This window comes from Poecilia formosa, unplaced genomic scaffold (genome assembly GCF_000485575.1).
Source record: "Poecilia formosa unplaced genomic scaffold, Poecilia_formosa-5.1.2 Scaffold491, whole genome shotgun sequence".
Lineage (NCBI taxonomy): Eukaryota > Metazoa > Chordata > Actinopteri > Cyprinodontiformes > Poeciliidae > Poecilia > Poecilia formosa.
The window spans coordinates 362,516-368,714 of NW_006800430.1; the positions used below are offsets into that span (position 1 = coordinate 362,516).

The window sequence follows — 6,199 nt, forward strand, 5'->3', positions numbered from 1 at the left end:
GGTGGATAACGCCTTGAAAAAAATCTTTTTTTTTAAATAAAACACTTTGTGATGAGAAAAAAATAAATATATATAATAAATAAGTTCTTATGTAGAAGCTGGTATGGATGAGAAAGCAACTAATGGGTACACGACAAGGATCAAAATATGCAAATTAACCTGGAGCTGTATCGGAGCATAACAGGAACAAAAACAGGAAATGTTTATATTCATAACAGAAGTTGACATTTCACAAAATATGCTTAATTTCTTCATGTTTGGACCAAGATAAAAGGCTTTTCAAGATATGCTTGGCATCATTAAAAACTGTGTGCTTCCAGCCTGACTCACATTTTTGTCACAACTGTGGCAGCCGTATTGACTTCAGCTGCATTTGTGTATATATATTTCTTTTGAAACCCACTTGAGTTCAAGTAGATGTGGAGGAAAAAAACAGAAGGAATGAACGTGTGCATTTAGATCGTCAAGATTATTTATTTAAAATAAATAAAAACACACATACATGTAGCTTGGTGTGAGAAATATGTAAAGTGAAATACAAACACGGAATCAGATTTAATTTGAAAGCAAATGTGCAGCACTGCACATGCAACTCTTTCCTTGCTCCCCACAGGCAGATCTGTTCACGGTTCTTCCTAATTATCGTGTTCACCATCACTCATCCGTTCCTTCACTTTGAAGTGCTGCTCTTGCTCTCCTCCAGATCACTCTTTTTCCCCTTCTTCACTTCTCCTCACTTCGTTGTCGCCACTGTCCCCCACTCAGCCAAGCATTTGGCGTTCTTGACCTAGTTGCATTTGCGCTCGTCACGCTGTAGTACAGTATACCCTGCAGGCAGCGGTAAACAAACCAGATGTTTATTTGTGGGAGCTAACACTGCTAGTGCTGGAACACAGATGGTGTTCTCCATCAGCAGGCTGAGGAGCAGATGGGATACAAGTTCAATAGTCTCGTTTTACCAGTGCTTTTCTTATTCGCTGCACATTTAACACCAGAGGCAGCAAAATGTCAAAATGTTGGTAGATGCTTTTCCCTTGACTGTGTAATTGTGTAAATTGCTAACAATTACACTCTTTGAGTAATTCTTATAGGACGGCGACTTCTGTGAAGGTTCAGATCTTTCAACGCTTCTCCTTTTGTGGAAAATAGCCCCAACGTTGGTTCACTGGGTTCCCAAAGGTTTTGGATTTGGGTTTTGCAACCTTTCACCAGACTGATGTCAGCGACTTTGTTTTGCAACTACAGTATTCTCAGATTTCTGTTTGTGGAACATGCTGTGTGTGAGCAAGTATTAAGTGTCACAAGCTGTGAGTTTTTTGGCATGGCGTTGATGGGACCTATGTCAAAGAAATTTAGGTATACAATAAAGGAACTTACATTGGTGTGTTTAACTTTAAGTCAAATATCTAACAGAAAACCTTGGTGGATCTGAATTTACAGATTTTTTTCTCTACACTGATGTTAGGTTTAATAACCAGAGGGACATTTCCTTGTGGACTATTGTCACAAATTTGCATCAAACCACTCCACAGCCAAAGTGGTGTATGAGTAGCACTAATGTCAGTTGTTTGGTTTTTACATGTTTGTTTTCTGATATGATTAAGTTTTTCCTTTTCAGTTCATTCATTTGTGCTTAGTTTCTTGTTTTTGGGTTCTAGTTGTGCATTTTAGTTAATTCTCTACTGTTAGACTAGTTTTAACCTCCCTTTGTGTTTTCAGTGGTAGTCAGCCTCGTTCCCTCAGTTCCCCTGCTCAGTCATCTCTCGTAGATGTTTAACATTCCCCTGATTATTGATTACACGTCCTGTGCATTTAAGCTCACTGGTTTCCATAGTTCGCTACTGGTCTCTTCCGTTGTTTCTAGCCTGTAATTTCTCCTTAGTCCTAACCTGTGTTTTCGTTCTGCTTCAAACACACAACTTCCGACGTTTGATGCATATTCAGCACATACCAAGGATCAAGTTGGAAGTAATTAGCTGCCATCTAGTGGCTGAAATCCAATTATCCATTATTTAGCTAACTTGCATACCAAATACTAAATATGCATCTTCTGTACATTTTCCATTTAAGATTATAAAACAGAATTTCCTCATCTCTTTGCATAATTGTATATAAACCAAAGCAGAAGGGAGAAAACATAAGATTAAAATTTTTCCCCCTGTAACCCAAAATATATTTTTGTCCTAATTTTTTTTTTGTAACCTTTTCATTTGGTGCCAGGAATGAACACATAAAGACAGTCACCTTACCTCTAGCTGATGTTCTGAGCAAACCCAAAATGACATAACACTGCTGACATTTCCCTGAGGTACCAGGTGGTGGACACAGTCAGTGTTTTAACTCGGCGTCTGGACCGCCTGACCTCTTGTACGCCTTTCGGTTTGTGTCCTGCGGAATCATTACCACCGCCGCCCGAGTCAGCACTTGTGCTAAAGGGAAGAGGTTAATAACTCTCCTCTCACCATCGCATGTTTACACAACACAGACATGTGTTGAAAGGCCCCCGTTGAGCCACCTGAAGGGCACGATGTAATACAGCTTGACTGACAGATGGCATTTGGAAGGGCCACCCAGGGAGGGCAGGGGGAGGATATGTGCAGCGGTCAGCGTAAAGGACGGGAGGCGATGAATCACAAAACACACGCCGCTAACAACGCTGACACAAACACACCGAGACATGTGGCAGCATGCTAATGCTCATATTTAATAAGTCAACAATTAGCAACATTTTAGCTCCACGCTCTTACCGCCAGTGCCCTAATGAGAAGTTTTTTTAGAAGATAATTGAAGACTTCACATGAGGACACGCCAAGTGTGACTAAGCATGTCTGAGTGCATGGTTTTCATTGAACTGGAAGCAAGTCCGTCTGAGACTGGCGACTTCTTTGCAATAGTTTAATTAAGAAAATGTAACAAACTTTTTAATATGCAGCACTAATCGGCAACGCCGAGGGGGAGCCGAATCAGGAAACCGTTCACGCGCGATTAGCGCCATCTAAGTGTGAGCAGATCGCACGAGAAACGAACAGATATGGCTCAACTTAACCCCTCTTCTCACTGCTTATTAATGTGATTACCCAACTTGTTCTGCAAACGTTGGTGTCCCTTCATATATTTGCAAGACAGCTGGCAAAATATGTGGATAATTTGTTGCTGGATACAACAGTGAATTTATTTATTTATTTTTTAGCAAATTCTTTGGAAAACAGCTCATGCTCAGTCAAACTGGTTGAAGAAAGAAATTATCAGTCAAATGCAACTTGCAACATGCAACTTAAATTGGCAGGTTTGATTCCAGCTGGATTCCATCCAGCGGCAATTAGGTGCAGCATTTAGAGGAGCACCAGATGATTCCATCACTGCAAACGGTAAGCTTCAGGTAACAACGACCTTAAAACTCACCTTGTGTCAGTCGGTTCCTGGTCGATCACCTCTTCCTGGTTCCAATTCCTCGTCACCTCCTGCATCTCTGACGGTCCCTCTGGATTCCTTCCTCCAGTTTCCTCCTGGGAATGTGTAAACGATAACTGTTTGGGTTCAGTTTTAACATCTGCTCAGTCTAAAAGTGACAAAACCACATTGGCGTATCAGGGCCATTGCATATAGAAAAGAAGAGGAGTAAAGTTCTGCAAAACACTTTTAGATTAATCTCAGAAACTGTAGAAAAACAAGAAATTTTCTTGAGCTTCAAAAGTCAAAGACTTGTGAGAAAAAAAAATGGATAAGCTTTGAGATCACAGAAATTTTCTAATAAAGAAAAAAGACTGAGTTTCAGAGCTTGAAAAATTTCGACTTTTAAAGAGTAAAAAAAAAAGTTTAAAAATTTTACTTCTGAAACTCAAATTATTTTTTTCTCAGAAAATTTCTGAGATTCATCTCAAAATTTAAGTATTTTCTAGCAAATGGTCACCTTTTCAAGCTCTGAGTTTTTTATTGGGAATTTACTCCTTCCTGCTTCTATCTACAACGGCCCTAATATGTCATCATACAAAACTCAAACTTATATGTAAATCCATTCCAGCAATGACATTTATAAAGCTTTTATTGCAAAACCTTGTTAGAAAAATTCCTGTCTACATAAGCCTTTAAAATGCTTTGTAAACAAAGTGTACATGTAGTCTTTATGGACAGAAATCTGCAAAAGTGGTTTTCAATTTTGAGTCATCACCTGATTTGAGAACATAAATGATGACAGAAAAAAGAAGGCATCTTCTATGAGACATTCAAGCTTTAAAATTATAGAAGTATTGCATTTGGACCAGAAACAAAAAAAGACATAATTGTGACTAGCAAAAAAATAAATAAAATAAAAACAGAATGATTCATACATAAGGCCTTAAGCCCACCAGAAACTAATTCTGCCTAATCTGGCCCACACACATGCGAGGGAAGAAAACAGCCTAATGACTTTCCAAAGTAAAGACGGTGTGCGAGGAGAAAAGTGGGACAGAGACCAGAGACGAGACAGACTGTGGCCGAGATCTGAGGGAAATCTGTAAGGTGGAAGGGCGCGATAAGGAAAAGAGGACAGACGGACTGACCACAGTGACTGGATATCAGTTTTAGGAGCGTGCAGGAGGAGCTCAGGGAGATTGTAACGTGAATTCACCATCAGCCTCTCAACTTCCATAAACACCTGCCAGGGCGCCAACACGGGTATGGAAAAAAAAGACATGCTTGATGTCAATGTTAGCAAAAAGAATAGTTGAGACACAGAAGATGTCATTTGGTAACTTTTTAGATATTCATAAATATTTTTTCAATCAAGTTTAAACATCTAACAATTTGCTAAAGTCCAAGTTGTAAACCTAAAAGAAATGGGTGGAGGTAAACATTACTGGATTGGACGTCACGTGACTTATCGGGCTCAACTTATGCACCATTGCATTGAGTCATATGAACTGTGTGATGCTGTGATAGCTCTGGTGAAGCCAAGAATAAGTACATTGTCCAAAAAAAAACAAAAACAAAGCAAGCAAAAAAAACAAAAAAAAAAAACCATCTTTCTACCACTTCCTATGATTATCTTTGTGGTTTGCACCAGTAGTAACATACAGATATTGATCCCGCAACGTGTGATCTGAAAAAATAAATAAAAATTTCCATTACAGTTTTTTTACTACGGCTGAAAAACTCATATTAGTGACCAAAAAAAAACAAACAAAAAAAAAAGAAGAGTTTTTTCAAAATTGGAGCGTCTCCGTTCAGCAAATTTATTCTTGTAGCTTCAATTTGCACAATTTTATGGTTCATGGAAACCCAGCTTGTGTTCTTGTAATCTGCTTGACAGATCAATTTGAGGTGCTAATGTTTTTAAGAAGGCTTTATGGATTAGATATCCATACAGGTTCTGCCATGTGAAATGTGTGGAATCCTACTGGGACTTTGGCCAAACAGAAATAGTTAAAATTTTACTTGAATCTCTAAAAATCTATTTTCCAAACCAGAACAAATGTTCTTTTCATTAACTCTTCAGAACACCACAAAAAAAAAACAAAAAAAAAAACAGGCAGAAGCATCGTGACGCTTCAATTTGTGTTAAGATTTTTTTTAATTAATGTTAAAAATATGGGCATGAAAAATGATGAAATGAGCTTAAAATGTTACCTTTGATTCCTACAGCCAATTAGTGTAGTTTTTCAGCAGGAAGCAGAGTTGGGACCCTCAGATGATGTTATGCATAATATATTGGGAATAAAATGTGTCAGCTCTGAACTGCTTTGATGTGTCTTTACGTTCAGTCTGAGCCACGATGCAGAAAAAAAAAAATCAAGATCTTATGTAGACGCCAGTTTTAATATCTTAAACTGGTTTAATATGATTTTTCTCAAACGGCGTTCAACTACAACACACAACTAAACAGTTGAGCACTATAGTAAAATGGTTTACTAGCAAATGTTGCTAAAATAATTTACATTTTCCCTAAACATATCATGTATCCTTAGAAGATTTGTGAGAAGTTGATGCACTCTTTTATCACCGCAACTCTAGACTTATCTCCCCAATCGCCCAGGTTCGTAGACTATAAAGAGAAAATTACAAATTTATAATCATATTGGAGCTAAAAAATGATCGTTTATATAATTATTTTTATTTCTAAAAAAAAAAAGAAAAAGGAGGGCGCATGCGCCAACGTGTATGCAGCCTGTTGCAGTTGCTCCTGCTTGTAGTAATCGATTTCTTTGACCGTTGCAAATAA

General features: G+C 38.1%; 1 long non-coding RNA gene across 1 annotated transcript; it reads right to left on the minus strand.

The window, feature by feature from the left end:
• Positions 1-453: 453 nt before the first annotated feature.
• Positions 454-4,632, minus strand: LOC103156657 (uncharacterized). Its single transcript, XR_001659740.1, has 3 exons — positions 4,542-4,632; positions 3,403-3,506; positions 454-828 (listed from the first exon to the last, which is right to left on the minus strand). It is a non-coding gene; the product is annotated as an uncharacterized LOC103156657 (long non-coding RNA).
• Positions 4,633-6,199: the final 1,567 nt, after the last annotated feature.